General features: G+C 29.2%; 1 long non-coding RNA gene across 4 annotated transcripts in view; it reads right to left on the reverse strand.

Moving 5' to 3' along the window:
• LOC114122857 (uncharacterized) overlaps nucleotides 1-20,301 on the reverse strand; it is a 108,133-nt gene that overhangs the window by 66,758 nt on the left and 21,074 nt on the right. For all 4 annotated transcript variants that reach the window (XR_007604852.1, XR_007604853.1, XR_007604854.1 and 1 more), the window contains exons 4-5: nucleotides 18,309-18,364; nucleotides 5,287-5,369 (exon numbers count right to left, since the gene is read on the reverse strand). This is a non-coding gene — a long non-coding RNA (uncharacterized LOC114122857). The remainder of the gene's footprint in view (nucleotides 1-5,286; nucleotides 5,370-18,308; nucleotides 18,365-20,301) is intronic.

A 20,301-nucleotide genomic window follows, 5' to 3' on the forward strand; every position in this document is an offset into this window, starting at 1 on the left:
CAGACTTGTAAATTAACACCGTAAATATAATAATATAATATACACATCGATGTATCGATTATACAGACATTTTTCATAATAAGTCTTGAAATGTTTTTAATGAGTCGATCGTTAATCGATCAGCTTCAGTAGTGACGTGAGAGGACTTTAGCGATGTAAGAAGGGGTTATATCAGCTGGCACTCTTCCAAGGGTTGTTTTTCAGTCCATTGTCTTTGAGCAAACAATTGGCTTGTTCTTAGTATGTACACATGCACACACAAACGAACAGTCCGTTGTTGGCCAGGAGTGCTCTTGTATATGTATAATAATATATAATAATATAATCCATATGTGGAATATAATAATAATAATATGTTTTATTTGTCAGACGTACGGTTATTTACAACCTTTGCGAGCCGATAGGAGAAGATGACTCTCGACCGCATAAATGTAAAATAACACTACACACATAAATACGGTAAAATGGTTTTATTATTTTTAATATCGTTATCACGTCGAATCCCCAAGACTGTGGTGGACGATATATAACGTATATAATAAATAAATCCTGCACATAAATTGCCATATGTCTGAACACGAGGAGACTTTTATTATTATTACTATACTATTATTATTGTCGTTATCGTAGTAACTGTAAGCTCTTTGTCCTATCCATGATAGTTCCCATCCTACAGCACTCATCGAGTTCACGCGAAGCACAATGCTTCCACATTATACTATATTACATATTTTATAACACGAACTTCAAGAAAACGAAAAAGAGATTACAGAATAATACTGAACCTGACATTTAAATTGCAATTTTAATTTAATAATTACATTTCATTAGTCCCTGAGAGAACCCCACGAATTATATCTAGATTTTTGTCAGTAGAAAAGACAATTTAAAATATTAGAATCAGCAGAATTGTTGCAAGTTTTGGGTTCAAACAATGTTATAATACTGTATAGTAGATCGAAAGTTAGAAAGTTATTTAAATTAAACGAGTCTTCGAAAATGTTTTGAATCATGGTATCTTGTATTGCATTTTAACCCTCTCAAGAATTTTAAAATTGTTGATGTACATTAAAATAAAAATCGAATCGATCAATAAATGCTGGTAGTTGTTTGTATAATAATTGTAATCAAATCACCGATATACATAGATTTTCAATAGTATTAAACCTTAATTGTTTGTACAGAAGTTTTGCATGAGTTTGATGACAATTGTTTTAAATCGTTTGCCTCGTATGCAAATCATAGTCCAAATAAATTGTGGCCCACGTATACAAAAGTTAAGAAAAATCAACGTAATGAATTCGTCGTAACCACTAACATAGGTATTTTATACATGTAATTTGTAAGCTTACGATATATTACACACGTGGAGCGTATCAATATATTATTATTATATTATTGCCAATTTTATTTTTGCAATTAAAAATATACAATAGTATGAGTCAAGACTCTTTCTATAAGTAGAAACTCAAATGTGGATATTGCTGTCAGTCGAAGGTCAATAACATAAAAACAGTTTACAAAGTCTTAGCGTGGCCCGTGGTAAAATTGTATATTGGTTTGACGATTACAATAATTCTACAAAAATTAAAGGCATATATTTACATATACAGAAAAAAAACCAGAAAAATGATGATGCAAATATTTATGAGTATACTTTATTATAAAATAATATATGTGAGAATTTTCAATATTATTTACTTTTGGCGAATGTCTATGTAATATGTTTACATGTGTATGTGTGTATGTGTGTGTGTATACTATATTATAATGTTTAATATTCTGCAGTAGCATATAATATTATACACTAACGTCTAGATAATTGATTTTAATAACGTTCAAATATGCAATTAAGCGAGACCTATTTTAATTAAACGCTGTTCTCACACGTTGACATTAAACAAATTAGTTTTTGTAAAGTAATTTAAATAACTCGGAACATAATAAATTATCATACATAATATTATACAGATGCGATTGAAGGTTACAATACACTTGCATAAAAGATGTGAATATATTATTATAACGTTATTGACAAATTGCATTTATGCAATTTTTCTATTGCACTCCTTTTAAAGTATAAACATTTGAATATCAATGCCTGGTACACGTAAGAACTGCAACAATATGATGGTTTCATCTGCAATTATGAACTCTGTATAACAATTTTAAACAAATCCATCACGCCATATTATGATGGAGTCGATGGCTAAGTTATTAATATTTCATAGTCGAGCGATTTTTTTTTTTTTTATCTTGGATTCAAATTCAAGGAGACCGAGTTGTCCACAAATAAATTTTAATATTATTCACCAAGAAAGTTAAATAAAAAATAATGTGTAATTTGTACGATTTGAATCTTTACTTGTGAAATATTATTATGATTCATTTGTCCTTGAGAACTTCAATCGACAAAGTGTCTTTTAAAAACGATTTTTTTCAATAACGAATTGACTATTAGGAGTACGTTTATACTTCTAATTTTCTGCATATTAAATTTGACTTTGTGAGATATTTACAGTTTAAGATATTAATGGGCCAATGAATAATATTTTTAGATTATATAGTTACTCCATTTACTCCAGTTATTCATTAAATCAACTAAAGCTTTGATGTTGTTTAAAATGGCTATTCTATTTAGTTATTATACGTTTTGTTTTTGTATGAATTTAAATTGGTAGGTAATTATAATGAAAATATTTCAATTGCCAGAAATGTTTCTTAGTGATTTCCAATAACAGTTTTTGATTTATTTGCAATCAACGAAACGGCAGTTTAAAATGTAATATCATTATTTACGGACAACTATATTAAAACTTTAATTTATAAATTGAAACACTAGTCATCAACATGAAGCAGTATTATAGTATTTAAAAGGAGGAAAAGTTTTCTCCGGAATTAAAATTAATAAAGTACACTGCTTAATTTTTTTTACCTAAATGGTTATCGGTAGATTTCTAAACAATCTGGTTAAGTAGTAATTAAATGAAAGTTCTAAATTGCTAAGCAATATTGACATACTACACACTTATATATTATGTATACACACGTAATCGAATACAAGTCCACTTATGAGATTAGAATTTAAGAACAATATAGTCTCATTACTTATTTTCATTCGGAATCACGCGAAAATGCTTGGCCGTTTATATATTTTATCCCGAATGGATTTTCACCACAGCATACCTTGAGTTGTTAAATAAAACCCGTGAAATTTACGACTTGTGCGCTATTCAATCTTTATTACACTTTAGACGTAACCGCACGCTTAGGTATTAACCCATACACACACACACGCAAGCATATATATGTATAATATGTATATATAATAAAAGCCGGTTCGTTTTAAAGCAAAACTCACGTGCCCTTAAAACACTTTGGTGAAAACTTTTTCGATTTCCCGAACTTTTTCACTGGGTCAATATTCGATTGTAGTCTTACACGATTGATCACCGTATTCGTGTGCTCGCTCCTTTTATACATATTATATAGTGATATATAGTGTTTAGCGTGTACGTGTATATAACTTCGTAAACTTTTACGCGGGTGGACGCAACCGCTATATTATAATATACGACTTTTGTTTATAAGTCCGTTTTAATGTTTCATATCACGATATTTTAGTTTCTTATAGCTTTATATTATTTGTTTGTTTTTTTATTTTTGCTACCGAGGCGTGTTTGCGGTGACTCGCGATAACTCGAGTAAGAAACGTTTTGTATAAAATAGGTACTTTTGTTAAATTTTTCTCACTGAAACCCAGCGTTTAGAATAAATGAAAAAATATATCGATTATATACTATCATCATTATCACGGTTTATTCCGTTCATTATTCGAGAATATTATGTCGAAAAACCACAAGGGATATATATATACTATATAGGTTATATAAAGTAGAATCGATTATATTATTATGATGGTCATTATTTTTGTGGTGAAATGTAACTGCTGCAATTAATGCAAGTCCGCAGCAGACGAGTCGGTCGGCTGCGTGGCTTGTAGATATAATATTTTAACACCATGATTTTAAAAGTTAGAATTTTAGAACATTAACGTTGTTCATCGTCGGCGCGCACTCACTGTAAATCATAATACGATGTTTTATTCATTCGTAAAATAGCGATGGAAAAAATAATAATGTACATAGTACGTATTATACGCGCGTAGGTATAATAATTTACTATTCAAATTTTTGACCGATTTACAGCAAAACGTGTATTTTGCCTTTCATTCTCTTTTGTCGCTGCACCGAGTTGTAATCTGCCACGACAATAACAATTATGACCACATTGTATGAAGAACGTAATTATCACGCCCCAATGACGTCACTATATTTACATATACATATATATATAATATGTACCTTATTGACAATGTTACACTGTGTAGATGATATTAACCATGTTAGACTGTTGTCCCTGGTGGCCGCCAGCACTATATTAGTTATAATAATTTGGGCGAAGGACGATATATCACAGTTATTTTGATTCTTATTCGTGTATATTATAAACCTTACATTCTTATATAATAATATTGGGTTCTGATAGCCTTTTTTATTTCGCCCACTGCCGGCGAACAGAGTACGTCAGGTTAGATCTAAATAGATGGACGAAATAGAGCAAATAATATACAATAGTAGCTCGTATATTAAACATAGTAATCTATACTTATATAATTATACACTTAATATTGCATACTATGCCTCATCGCATGTCGGTTCTCGAACATAATATTTTACACTCACTCTTCTACGAACAGTATAAACTTTGATACCAGCTGCATTATTATTTGAATATTTAATGAAAATTAGTAATTCAGTTTTTAATACATTTTACATAAATTAGCTCCTATATAATTATATGCATTAGCCATTTCAGATTTATAATTAATAACAACCAAACAGAGATTTTAATTTGTAAATGTTGAGTTTTTACTTTATATTTGTTCATAATATGAATAGTTTTTACTACTGTGACAGTTTTTCGAAATTATGTTTCAAAAATATTAATTACAATATAAGTTTGAATTTAATATTTATATAATAAAGTCTTCAGAATTCGGATAGTTGCTAAAAAGGTTCATTATGTGCTTTATATTTTAAATTACAAAATATATAATCAGATACTACAATATCATTAATAATCGTTTGTTAATATTAATTTATAAAGATAAAATAGATTCAATACGTGATTATTAAGTTGTCAAATAGTTGAAACTAAATTAAAGTGTAATCAGGTAAAATAAATAATATACATTCTAATATTATACAGTTAAGTTTTACTTACGAATTTTTGTTTGCCATTTATTTCGTAGTACATGTTGCAGGCTTTGTACATAATATTATTATGCGGATACACGTCATCAATTCCTGAAAAACACAAAATAAAATAAAGTACTTGGCTTACGTAATAATTGTTGTATAAGTGATGTTTCTAGAGTTACACAAATCGGATACAGTTGACAATAATAATATGTTATGCGTTAAGATGCATCGTTTATATTGTAACAATATAGTATGTCCGTAAACAGTATACGGATACCTATATAAACGTATTATATAGCATTAAACCATCATATTATTACCTATAGCCGATTACGCGTACATAATTAACGCTATCTGTATGTATGAATAATATAATATAATATAATATACGATCAGTTCACATGCACTAAATTATCTGATCGGTAAAATCCTTTAAATACTATTGCATATTCGATAAAATATTATAATAATAATAATATAATGCTATTATTACATTACTTAGGTGTGTAATAAAATATATAATATACTATATTTGAAATATCTCTAATTGAAGGATTCTTCACTTATAGTGATCTGTTTAATAATGTTTGTATATAAATCGATTTAAAATTTAAAAAAAAATGAAATTCAAACTTAAAATTCTACAATAGCCAACAAATTAATAACATTTTTTATTAATAGTAATTTTGTTTTAACTATTTCTTAGCCACTCCAATAAAGCGCAAATTAGTGTACTGTACGTCTTGGTATGTATGCAAGGTTCGTTAATATAGAAATCAGTAAATTTATAAAATACGTAGGTAATACTGATATTTGAATTTAAAAAAAAAAGAAAAAATATGTTGAAAATCTAATGAATAAATCAGAAAAGGATTAAATAGATTTTGTGCGAAATTTCTACAATATATAAAAGTCATATATTTGTTATAATAATTTAAAATTATTTAAATTTGAAATAAAAAAAAAATAATATTATATCTATCATTAAAATTGTAACTAAAATTAAAAAATGTCATTTTCATTTCAGGTCCTGATTGTAACTTTTTACCTAACACCTATTTTATTCAATCCGTATATCGAACACGAGAGTGCAGCACCCGCTTGCGTACTGTTATTATTATTGCTTTAGCCTCGTTTACCTGGAGATGCGTATCTAGTATCTACACATTCGTAAGCCTCGGAGCCAGAAAATGCCCCGTGTTCACGCTAATGACGAACACTCGACCTGAACCTGACTACAGAAGACGATTCCCACACCGTTCGTGTCACGATCTATATTATTACAATGCGTACCTATATATAATATACTACGACGTCGCAGCGGTAAGCGGTGGACTGAGATCACGGATTCGATGTATAAATCACGGTTTAAATATATACCTATAATTGCAATACAACTTGTGAGTGTGTTCCATCGGATTTGTTTGTCGGAATTCGACGCTATAGTTATACAAAAACGGTTGTTTAAAATTATTAGTTTTGATTTCAATATTTTTTTTTATAAAACTTCAAAAAACATTGTTTTGTAATTGTTTGCAATAAGTTTGTTTTTAAGCTAACTTATATGGAGATCACTTGATAAAAAAAGACTATTTTCTGAAAAAGTCTTGTTCAAGTTTGCCCGAAAAGAAGATAATATGATGCTCAAAAATAAAACCAATCTATATTTTAAAGACAATTTATAGTTATTCAAAAATAAAATTTAAATATATTTTTTTATAATATAATGTTAGTCTCGAGTCACGCAGTTAGTTAAAATTGATTAGCCATCACCGCGACAAAGGGATTTGTGTACATAATATAATGGCCAATGAAATACGATCAGATCAAAACCCGTCCTTTGAAATATTAAAATATGATAAAAAGATTTATGTTCTATACGTACAGCTAGAGTACAACTCTGTTGTATTGCTGCTATTGGGGAGGATGATGCCCGAGAGCGGTGTCGAATTCATTTTATGTTTTCTGTTTTATTTTTTTGTATATAATTTCATGTAGATACGACGAATTAAATTATTTTAATTAAAATAGCGTGCAGAAATACGATGTCACTTTGTACGACAATAATGAAATATGTAATGAAAACGTACTATTTTTGAATTAAAATACAAAATACGTGACTTTTTGCATAAAACATATTATATCAATGACAAGTAATAATATAAACGGAATAAGTGCATGCTGTTTTTATGTATTTTGCCATATACAACTTTAAATACATATTTAACGCACCACTAATAATATTATTATGTCAATGATATAGCGATATTCTTTTATCTGTAAGTTTATTAATGAAAAATACTAGAAAAAGAAAATTAAAATCTGGTTGAACTATCGAGTAACCTAACCTCCGGATGAGATGACGTAAGTGAATCAAATGTATTTACATATTGCTTATACTTGATAGTGTATGTAACAGTGACTAATATTATATGTGTATAATCAATAGATTTCGAGAAAACTGTGGTGCATTGTAAGGGAAGACACGATGTAGTGACCGGGAAATGACAAGTCGATATCAAAGAAAAACATAATAAGGTGTTCATTATAATAATATATACGTAATTATTTTTTTCCATAATAAATATAAAAGTTAGAAAATGGTGACTAAAAACTAATCGCTCTGCAGCCCATCATTATAATATACCTACCCATATTATTATAATACCTACACCTTAACCTTGCGACTATTTTGTGAATATCAGAGTATTAATACAGTTTGTATAATATATTAATATAAGTACACGCCTAAAGTCATAAACACGTGCGCGCAATAAATGACAAAAACATATATATATACAGAGTGATTCTCCACCACCATGCACACTCCCATTTGTTTCCTATAATTATACATTTATGGAAATTATGATTTTTAAATTTTTAATAATACCTACTCGAAGACAATATTTATTCAAATACTTGAACGCAGTTTAAGGAACTTAATTTTGTTCAAATATGAGTGACACAATTTATTTTTTTTATAAATCGAAATGTGAACGAATACTTTATGAGTTATTATAAACTTGAAGTATTAATAAGGATAGTGTTTTGTCCACGTGATATTAAGTTTAAACGATATTAAAACATGATTATTTAAAAGTTATGGTAATTTATTATAATTAATAATAAAAAATATAAATATGTAATAATCATAAAAGGCGAGTGATATAATAGTCTATAATACATAGAGCTAAATTTATGCATATTATATATTATTATGATATACATAGCTCCATAACTCATAAGTCATGTACCGTCCGCTGCAATATATATATTATATTAATACCTATAGGTACATAAACACAATATATAATGTAAAATTACGGCAACGCACATTCGCGCACACTGCCATATTATATTGATAATGAAGTTATTAATTTTATAAACCCAATATACGAGCGAGTATATCATGGTAATATTATGTGATGCGGAACGGAAAGTCGTTTGAACATAATAATATTATTTAAAAATTACGATTATTAGTTATTATTATGCTATTCAAAACGCAACGAGTACATGCGCACGCGCGTGCAATTTACAGCCTTGCATTGCGGTTAACCGCTCGTCATCCGTTTAATTAAACAACCTTGACCGTCCTAGCCGTACACCGTACGCAACAGTACCTACAAAATGTAAAAATATGTACTGCGAAAAAGAACGGAGTGAGAACCAAAAAATAAATTGCGCCAAGTCGTTATGCAACGAAATTCGTAAAATTTTAACTTCGTTCCGGTGAGCATTGATGGCAATGAGTAGGTACTTATGTCGTGTCGGTGCTAGCGGCAGTGGACAGTGGGCACGTACCAAAAAATATAATAAATGTTATCATGTACGATATACCTATACCGCCTAAAAGAGCGAATCCTCTCAGGCCGTGTCGTCACTACAGTATGCTATTATATAGTATTTTACTTTACTTGGCGAAAACGAATACAGTACTTTCGTAATTCGAACGATTTTTGAACTGCATTCCCCAAAGTTTTATCGTAGTTCGAGTCACAATTCGCGACCGCTTTATACAGTGGATGTTAATGAAATATTTCGTGAAAGTTTCGTACAAGTTTGCATGACGGTTCAGTGTTCAATGATTCGCATGAAGTAGTAAATGCAAATTTCAAATACAAAAAACTTATTAGCCAAATTAATATTACTCCTCCAATTTTCGGTCAAATACTACGTAACCCAGAAAACCCTGAAGTACTAGAGGACCAAACCAAAATATTGGATAACATATATTATGGTGGGTTTTATAATTTTCATATGTTTATTATAATAATCGTATTATCGGTACCTAAGTATGAGTGTATACTAATGTGGTAATAACACAAAATAATATTAACTAAACAACACTTTAGCTGTAGGTTATGCTGGAGTGACTTTATATAATATGAAATCCAACCACGCACGGGGTACGTTATACAAATAACGATAATAATAATAATAATAATAATATGAATGATGATAACGATATAGAATAATATAATATATAGTACCAACCACATACAGTATTATAATGACGGGACGACGTGCGCGATTTATAATTTATAATATATATAATAATATTACGACAATTTCACGCATTAATATAATATATTGTGACTTAACTGCGGCGGCGTCGGTGTGTTGTACTGTAGCAGTTGTACACCATGCACACTACACGCTATACATACACAATAATAATAATAATAATATGATATATTTTATTGTGGGTCTGTACATGCGTTAGTAGATACAACGCGGTTGATTGTGCGATCATTAACCAGCGTGAGATCGGTAAATCTGTCGACGCGCGCACGGGTAACGAGTATGATATATACTTAATATTATTATATGGCTGCTGTTGCGGTATAATATAATATATTATATAATACGCGGTCTTTTTAGTGATTATTATTTGTTACGTTTCGACGCCGAATAGCACCACGACGAGCGCGTAGTAATAATATCACGCAGAACAAATGAAATTATTATTATTAATTTATTCCGTGGTAATGTACCATGCAAACAATGCCGGGCGACGAACGCTGCCGAGCTTGGCGTTTTATTTGTTTTTCTGCACTAAAGTATAATATTCCGGGCCAGTCTCCCGCGACGCAGTCGCACGAAGTAATTCGCCGAGTAAAACATATAATATTATATCATGTACAAGTGTCGTTTGCCCGGTTTTTTTTTGTTTTTACAAGTATGTTTTTCGTATACCACTATGTTGCATATATACACGAATCGTTTTTTTGCCCAACGATCGAATTACCCACACGGTTTTTGCGCAAAATGTCGCCTTTTAGAGCGAAATCGTACACCGCGTTCTCACCGTTATAACGTATAGATATAGGTACGCTGAAAATCGTTCCGGCGACGAAATGCACGTATGTCGGGTTTTTTTTTATTGTTGTTATTCGTAAAACACGACCATAATATAATATAACACACGTATTGCATACATGGGACCGCGCGTGTATAGCGGGGGAGCGTAAACGCGGCGGAAAACATCGGTAACCGGAAACCACGCGCACATACAGACGACGCGACGTGTTGAATTCGATTTCCTGACGATGCTGCGAGGCGTATACCGGAAATATATATTATTTGCTCATCGCTTAGACACGTACAACAGCGACGAGCATAAACAAGCAGACGACAGAATCTTCGATTAAAAATAGATGGGGTACATAATATATAACACTATTATACGATCGAATTGCGTATATATCTCACTGGCTTGGGAAAAGCGATAAGCGACAGTCTGATGTCTGAATTTTTTTAAGGAGCAATGAGCTGGTGGATGGTTGATGGTCATTGAAAGTATTAAATTAGTACTAACTATAGTGTTTTAGTAATTATTACGATAGTCAATTAAAAATATACCGTAAGTATCAATATCAGGTTTTGAGTGAGTGGAATATTAAGCTAATCTCTAAAAACTTTCAAATTCACGAATTTTCCACAACTATATTAATATTTATCAGTCTTTGCCATGAATTATTGATTTCGCGAAATACTGATAGATTTACAAACAATCACAGTGATGTTCTCTAATATTGAAAATATTTTACTAAATAAATAAATAAATGACTATTATCTAATGCAGCTACCAAGTGCAAAAACCGTAAATTTTAAATAATTTAAACTAATATAGATACTATATAATAAATTATAATATATATGTATCTACTTTTGATATAATATAATATGATAACAATGGTAATAATATACAAAAATTGACGCTAATCTCAGATGAATCTATTATCATTATCACAGTCGATATCGAACTAGAAGACAATGGTTTAAGAAAAGTATTTACAAGATCAAAGTTAATGAATTTCCAAAAATGCTAGCGAAGTAACAATTTTATAAGTATTGCCTATTGTCTGGGGTCTTCGTATTTAAAACGCAACCATAGAGCTATGTTAGTTTAAGAATCTTTTGAAAATCAAACATCTTAAACCTAGTTAGCACTACATCGTATCGTGTCGAGCTTCGTATAATATTTAATACATCGTAAGGTAATAAATTTTCGTATAACGCGTTCAATATACTTAACTTTGCACGGAACTGTGTAATGAGAACCCAGATTTATAGTTATTACTTATTATAATACATATAGTATTATGGTTTTATGGTATATTACAAATATTTACAATAGCATTGAATATAACAAACAACAAAGAGAGTATTGTATGAATATATTCAAATACGAAATTAATATTTGAATACGTATTACTAGTTAATGTAAAGTTAATTAGTAATTTATAATGGCTGTTTCATACTATACAACTCTTATTTATGTTTAAAATATGATAACATCGTCATTCATGTCGTCGTATAAAATACCGATTTGTACATATACTATATTTTATCTCTATATCGGTTCAAATTATTATTACTACTATAGTATTTTAAAGTGAACGGCAAACAAGTGCTTTACCTACCTATCCAAGTTAACAGAGTAATTTATAATAAGGTATGTTAATCATGCGAAATCGATTTATTAATACGTGTTATTGTATACACTATTTTTATAATCTATTTATTAATTAATGAAATTTAATATTCTTTCAAATTGAATGATTATAGTTATTTTATACACGCATAAACTTATTATCATGTGCAAAAAGATAATAAGCATATTATGGCGAGTGTGGAGAGGGGAAACTATAACAACAGAAAGAAGTCGGCAAATCAAAGAATAACAGTAACATATTTTTGTAAAACTATCAAATATGTCATCAAGAATATTATAATGTTATTTCAGATTTCGAGGTTTGAGATAAGAGGAGAAGAATACCTAAGAAAGTATACAGATTTATGAAGTATAGATACCTAACCTACACAGATTGATCTATTTTCATTTGTCTTTAGAGGTAACGACAATGGTAACGGATGAAACACGATTATCTCAGTACAAAAATATCAAGAAAACAATGAATATAATTATTAGTATTGTAAAAATTATTGATTAATAAGTATACATGAATTTAATCAAGAATTCGAACTATTTTCGCTATCGTATATACTACGTATTTAAAATAATGTGCAAAACAGATTTGAAATATTTATAAATTATCTGAAACACAGGAGTTGATACAGCTGTTTTAGTGCTAAATATTCATATTTTGGTTAGAAATTTGTTATTAATTTATCAGCATGTGTACTCGTGAGTTATGATTACTGCACAACGGTTTTTAATTTAAATGTTCATACAACGGGGATAATACTAAATCATCAATCGTCATTGGTCGAAACGTTAACGTGGTTTACACTGGGGGATTGTTATTATTTCTGTTTTTATTGCTATATGCAGTAAAAACAGAATTTTAAATACCTACAATATAATAATATATCATATTAATATGTGCGTGTGTTAAAAAGTGTTGTTCGTTTTAATACACCTACTAATTTATCATACGTTATTAAAATGCAGATATATACACTAGTATCATTTGAATGGCTTTTTTTTTATGTATATATGTGTCTGAATAATATTATTTCGGAATGAAAACCTCGACGTCTATAATACACAACAGAAATAAGTAAGGTATTTTACCATTTTGGTCGCTCATACATAAATAATGTCGGACGAAAACGGTTAACGCGCGACACGCAAGCACAATATTATACAACACACATACAGGACTACAACTTGAGTATATACAGGTGTAATTAAGTCGGGCAAATTACGCGGGTGGCGGTGGGGCGACGCCATTTGGCGTCATTAGCAGACGCGTTTCTATGTATTGCCGCCGCTAGAGTATCAATATAAACTAGACGCGTGTAATTACACGTGGAATCGCGGAACGAGCGATTAAAAAAAAAAAATAATAAAAAAAAATGACTATAATAATAATAAAACAGGTTTTAACGACGCGCGGCTTAAGCGATTTTTAAACGAAGACGGGGAGGACGAGCTGGAAAAAAATAAATAAATAAAAATAAAGAAAGAAAAGATTATCAAACAGTAGCCGTTCACTGACGACGACGGTCGGTTCGTTTACTCATATGGTAGGTATTATTATTATTATTATTATAGCTGCAGGTACACATATACATTATTATGGTATAATAATATTATATAGGTGTGTGCGTTTATTGCGGCACACACGTGGTAATAATATTATGCACACGACAGTGGGGATGAGGACTGTGACTTACACGCCGCGAATGCTACCGAACATTAAAAAAAAAACGTATTTATTATCACGTTATTATACATTTATACATACAGTGGCGGCGGGTCGTCTACGAAATCGTTTTTGCCAACTCAGAGCACGACGGCGATTTGTGACATTACGCCGTTCGACTGTATAAATGTATACTACGTTATAATTATGTAGGATGATTCATCGAGCATGCCACCCTCTCTTTCTTCTTCAATAACACAGTTATTCAAGATATAATTTTTGAAATTTTACTAAAAGTAAATAATAACTATATTTTAAAATTCTTGAGACTTGAATTACTTAAAGAGTGTCTTGTAGAAATATTAACTTAGACTTTTTAAAATTACCTTTTCTACTATAAATTATTACAAAATATTTACGATTTTGACGTGTCAGAAACAAGAGTAAAAAAAAAAAACTATCCCAATTTTTACTTAATTTTAGTTTCTAAAATATGTGTACATTATTAATTATTCATGTTCGTGGATAGTAGGCTATACAGGGGACTGGTGTATTAAATTTGTAGTTTTTTTTCCATAAGAAATACATAATATTGTTAATACCTATGTAAGCAGTTGTCTATGTTAAAACAACGATTCAAAATTATTTGTCGATCTACATTGGTAAATTATACGGACCTGCTACGATTGTTGTACACAATATATTTAACCTAAATAATATAAATATTACAAAAGTTGTGTCACAAATCAAAATACATCTTATCTTCACGGTAAAGACTAAAAAAATTCGAAATATATTATCAAAACGGTTTTTCTTCCCTTATGAACATGATGAGGTAGAGTAATTCATGTGTACACGTGCATTGCCACACTGATATTATTATATACACTGTGTATCTGCATTATATGCAATAAATTTCAAGACAACACTATACCGTCACCGTCACTACCTCCACGACGTATTACCTATGTGGCTATGTGTAATACACCAGCATATTATTATAAAACTTTATTCCCAACTCTCCTCACTTGTACTTATACAGTTAGGTATATGTCTTAGATAATTTCGATAAGAAACGTTAAATTGTATTTTATTATTATTATTATACGCACACAGACACTCATATTATACAATAGGACCTAATTGTTTTTATATCGTCACAAATAACAATACTTTTTTCAGTGAGGTAAAAAAAAAAAACAAAAAACGTCAATTATTAAAATGGTAACAACGTTTATAATATATTACACAATAATGTTATTAAAGTGGTGCAGAGAAAATAATACTTGCTAACAACTATACCTATGTTTAACATTATAGTATAATACAGTGTATCTACCTAAACGTATGAAATATAGAATTTTATCAGTTAAGTTCGGTCAATTTAACAGACATTGTTGTTGCCTTATTCGCAACGATGAAATTCGAAAACTAACAAACGGTGAGAAGAGAAATATAAAACACAAATCACCATGGATTTGAAATTTTCAACGCAATGGGTCTTCCATTTTAATGGATGATGGTGGGTAAACTATATCGACACAATATAAATATAGCGACAAAAAAAAAGTAGTAGCAATAGTAGTGGTACAGTATAGTGGAAGCGACCGTACGGAAGCGGTATAATACAGTATATATTATCATGTATAAGAAAAAAAAATATCAAACACACATTATAAATGACATTATAATATAATTTATATTTTATGTATATGTATGATGTATATGATGTATCGTTTAATTCTTAATACGGAAACATTCGACCGGAAATGGAAATACCTATGAAAAATGTTCACAGTTCATATTATTTTATATATTTATGGTAAAATATAAAATATAACCCATAACGAATAATTGCGTTTTCGTGTCTCCATAGAAATTGATTTAGCTACAACTTTCCCGGGAAAATCGTTACCGATTTTCTATATTACCTATATTTTATACGCAGGTTAGGTTTTATTAAAAGTATTATATTGTACAATAATATGCCATAATATTTACGACAACAAGTTTAATGGACTAAAGGTCGCGACGTCCAACATTTTTTATAATAGTTTTATAATACTACAGTGATTTAAATACTATATTACTATAAATATTTTTTGATAGTAAAATCTGAAATTATACAGCGCGCAAGCATTTAAGGTAAATTCAGTTTTAATGTAAAAAATATTGACACACGATATTGATTGGGCTTTAGAATAATAATTTTAATCCACCACTTATATTTAAAATCTACAGATAGCGATCTATACAAATCACCTTCAAAGTCATCGTAGTCCAGAATTTTAAATTAAATGATGTTGGATAATTTTTTTTATTAATCAATCATATAGCTTTATGGTAATGAGTCCATGTATATATATATATATATATTGTAAAATTAACATAATAGTATAGTTAAACGTTTTTATGATTAATAAATAAGTATATTAATATTTTAGCAAACACTGTATCACGGCAAATATTTTAATGTAAATATCAGAGATAAGAGTTCATGTTGTTTTCATCCATTAGACATAGAATTTAAATATAGATGCTATAAATTATATTTTATTTTTATATAACGCATCAAATAATTTAAATTGATAAGAATGTGTATGCACATGTGCAGTATTAAAGGGTTAATAATTAATATATTATATAATTACACATTTTGTATAAATCTACATATATCTACAAAAGGATTGTATGGATTCAGAGTTGTGTTTCTTAGATATACGAAATGTAAAAAAATATATATTTCCTCAGATTTTAAAATTATAATTATGAAAAATTATTATCGTATTAATTATTATAAGACTTAATGTTTCACGTATATATTCTTACATATAATCTAACTTTACCACCAATATTCTTAGGCTTACAAATAGTTTTTTTTTAAGATTATGAGATTGCAAGATGCATAGATGCGCCAATATTTGATGACATATTAGGCTAAACATATAATTTAAATTTTCAATAAACAATGAAAATATATACCTAATATAGTTTAGTTTTATATTATTATTGTTATCGTACCGATTCTCACCGCTTGATTTCCAGAAAACTGATAAAACGATGTATTTACCACGTATGAATATACAATTCGATTGTGAAAATTGTATCAAATAATAATTCTTTATTAATTAACTTTTTTTTTTTAATTGTTATTAGGTAATTTGGTATAAAATTTAATAAATAACCAAACGTCTCGTATATGCCAAAAAGTAGGTACCTTTTTTATACATATAGGTAATGATGACGATTTATTATAGATTTATTAATGCTACATTCTATAGTCTATTATAATAAAGTAAATTACAATCAATAATAGTATACAATTAAACAATAAGAATGTTTAATATTTATTATTATTTTTTTAACTAGTTACTCTTATTATAATTTTTTCGAGATGATATAGGTACTTCCGTAATATTATATATAACACTAAAATATATCTAATTATTGCATTGATTTATTTTCATATAGGTTAGAAGTGAAACTATTAATCAGTATAACGGCTAAAAAAGGTTCTAATAGTTGTTCAAACGTTTATCTCTATTTGACGTATATATGCACACACGTGCTAGCCAAATATTAGTATAAATTGCGTTCAGAAGCCGTTTGTTTTACGGTGCGCATCGCTAATCAAAAATTACGCAATATGAATAATATGATTTCGGACGTTTTAAAATGCGACATGAATATTGTTACATATTATTATATAAAATGAATACGATTAACCTACGCATCAGTTTTATATAGTAGGCACAATGTATGCGAGAAATTTTTGAAAAAATACTCTTTGTTCGTTTATTGACAGAATATTTTATTTCAATCACCTCATACAAAATACCAATATTCTCATTATAATATTATGTACGGATGATAGTGCCTTTGTATATGATCGAAAAGATTCGAAGTCAGCGGTCACGTGGCGGTGTGTTCAAAAGAAAACGTTTTACCAAAATTGTTCGCTTACTTCGAGTATCTACCACGGATGACTTACTATAAAAATAAACCTCCCGCCTAATACTCTGGTAAGTGAAGATATTCGAGTAAAGTTCGTATATGGCTTGTAAAGTTTGCACTATTGATAGCAGACAGGACAAACTCGGTAATAGGTTATTAAAAAATAGCTTTCAGATGCAGCTAATTAGCTACCAATATTTTTACGTTCCCAGTGACCACGTATATATCATATTTCTCAGAGTGCTCATAGGTAGTTAGACAATATATTACATGCAGCGATATTGATATCAGAAAAAGACGTGGGTTGTAGTAGAGCGGCTGAAATAGCGGCCATTAATGGGATCCGATGAACATTATTATTTTCTATTCGTCATGCACAATCAATTTTTTACGAACATATAATATTTATTATTTTTATTCGGTGTCTACGCTTTACTATATATTATAATAAATAAATAAGTGTATAACTTACGGTGTACTACGTATAATCATCGACAATATTCACAGGGCTTGAATCGATGTTCTAATCTAAAAGAAAAAAAAATCACTTGTTTAAAATTGTTTTTTTTTTGTAAGAAGAAAAGAGTATAGTTGTATGCGACTGTTACGGTTCACACATATATATTACATATAGATGCGAATTCGCGAGTGAAAAACTAGGACACTGCGTTATCATATATAAACGTAGATTATATTATTATATATTGGCACGTTCTTACGTGCAATAGAAAGATGACTCGATGACTCAAGTATGAACACGAGCAATGACAAAAAAATGTAAATATACATCACTATGATATTAATGTAATAAAAAAATATGATCATCATCTATGCCGGGAAAAAAACAGCCGTTGCTGTCACTACCGCTACTATGGTTAATACACCAGCATTGTCTGATTGGTCTCGTGCCAAATCGCATTTGGATCCCGCGAGAAAAGTAAATAAACCTCTGGCTGGGCTTTAGAAAGTGAAATAAAAATTCGCGATCTGATTGCAGGTTAGTGTGGAGTTCTCTGTCGTTTTTAGTGTTTTTGAAAGCCATTCCTCCGTATAATACAAAATTGTCAATAGTGTATTTTTTTATTAACGTATATACTTATGTATTATGTCTTAATTGAAGTACACTAAAAATGTGTAAAAAATTAAAAATACAAATATAATATTTGTTCTTGTATTTGTGTCATATGATTACAAAAGAAATCCAAAGATAGATAATGGTAAAAAACTTGTTTCGTACAAAAATGTGATGTACATTTCTATGTAACTTTAAAACGTAGAGAATACAATGTATTTTATAGGCTAGAACTTCAAGTTGTACACAAACGTTATTTTCAAAACACTACAATAATTGACTGAGTGTCATAAGTTAGAAAAAACGATTTGACAGGTTTGACGTTTAAAGATTATTTTTATATAGAAACTGTAAAGTGAACGACCTGACAGCCGAAAATCCATTTATGCCGGTCGTACAGCATAAACGCAATGTGCCTCGAGAAACATATAATAATAATAATATATTGTGCTTTGTGCGCCATTTTATCAATATCTTACCCACTACTATATAATATGCATACATGAATATAATTTTATTTTATTCTAATACACACATGTATATTTTCCTAGTGCATCGTTCGATCTCATGCTTCACAATCGATATTGATTTTGAGTTCCGAATAGCACCACAATAATAATAATATTATAATATATGATTACAATATATTATGCGCCCGTTTTCGGTTTGTTATATTTTTCGTATAAAAACATAATAATATAACTACCAATCAAACAAAGTGAACATTCTTTATTTGACATCACATTATGCGTTTTAATATAAAATCCGATCGGTCAATGTATAAAATGTCAATATTATGAAGGTATATATTATACATAAATATATAATATATGGGCGGATATGCGCGATAAATTTATTTCACGTGCGTGCGCCACCGTGCATACTATTTAGGTAGGTATTTGGTATACCTATTATTATTACATAGAGTGTTCGGGCTCTATGGGAATTTGATAAAATATCGAATTGTCTTGGAAACGAAAGATAAAACAAAAATGCATTATTCATTTGTTCGAATAACCCGTAATCTGATTTAAAATACTACCCCGTGTAATAATGACAACCAAATTTATACCAGACTATAATATTATTTACATACCTACTAGTAGTATATTTATAAATATAGCTACTGTCATTCGAAGTATAAAATTTGATTTCACGTATAAATATGATTTTTTTTTTAAACTTATACTTTTTGAGTCAAACTATTCAAGAGTGATGATTTTTTGGTTAAAAAATAAATAAATATTATATTTATAGGGTTAATAGTACGGAGAAAAAAACAAAACCCTTTTAATTTTATAAATTGTATAAAAATTAAAATATAGCTTTCGAGGAGGATTGGCTTATTATATTAACTTTTTAATGTTGATAATGAATAATGATTAATAACTAT

Source organism: Aphis gossypii, chromosome 3, assembly GCF_020184175.1.
Source record: "Aphis gossypii isolate Hap1 chromosome 3, ASM2018417v2, whole genome shotgun sequence".
Classification (NCBI taxonomy): Eukaryota; Metazoa; Arthropoda; class Insecta; order Hemiptera; family Aphididae; genus Aphis; species Aphis gossypii.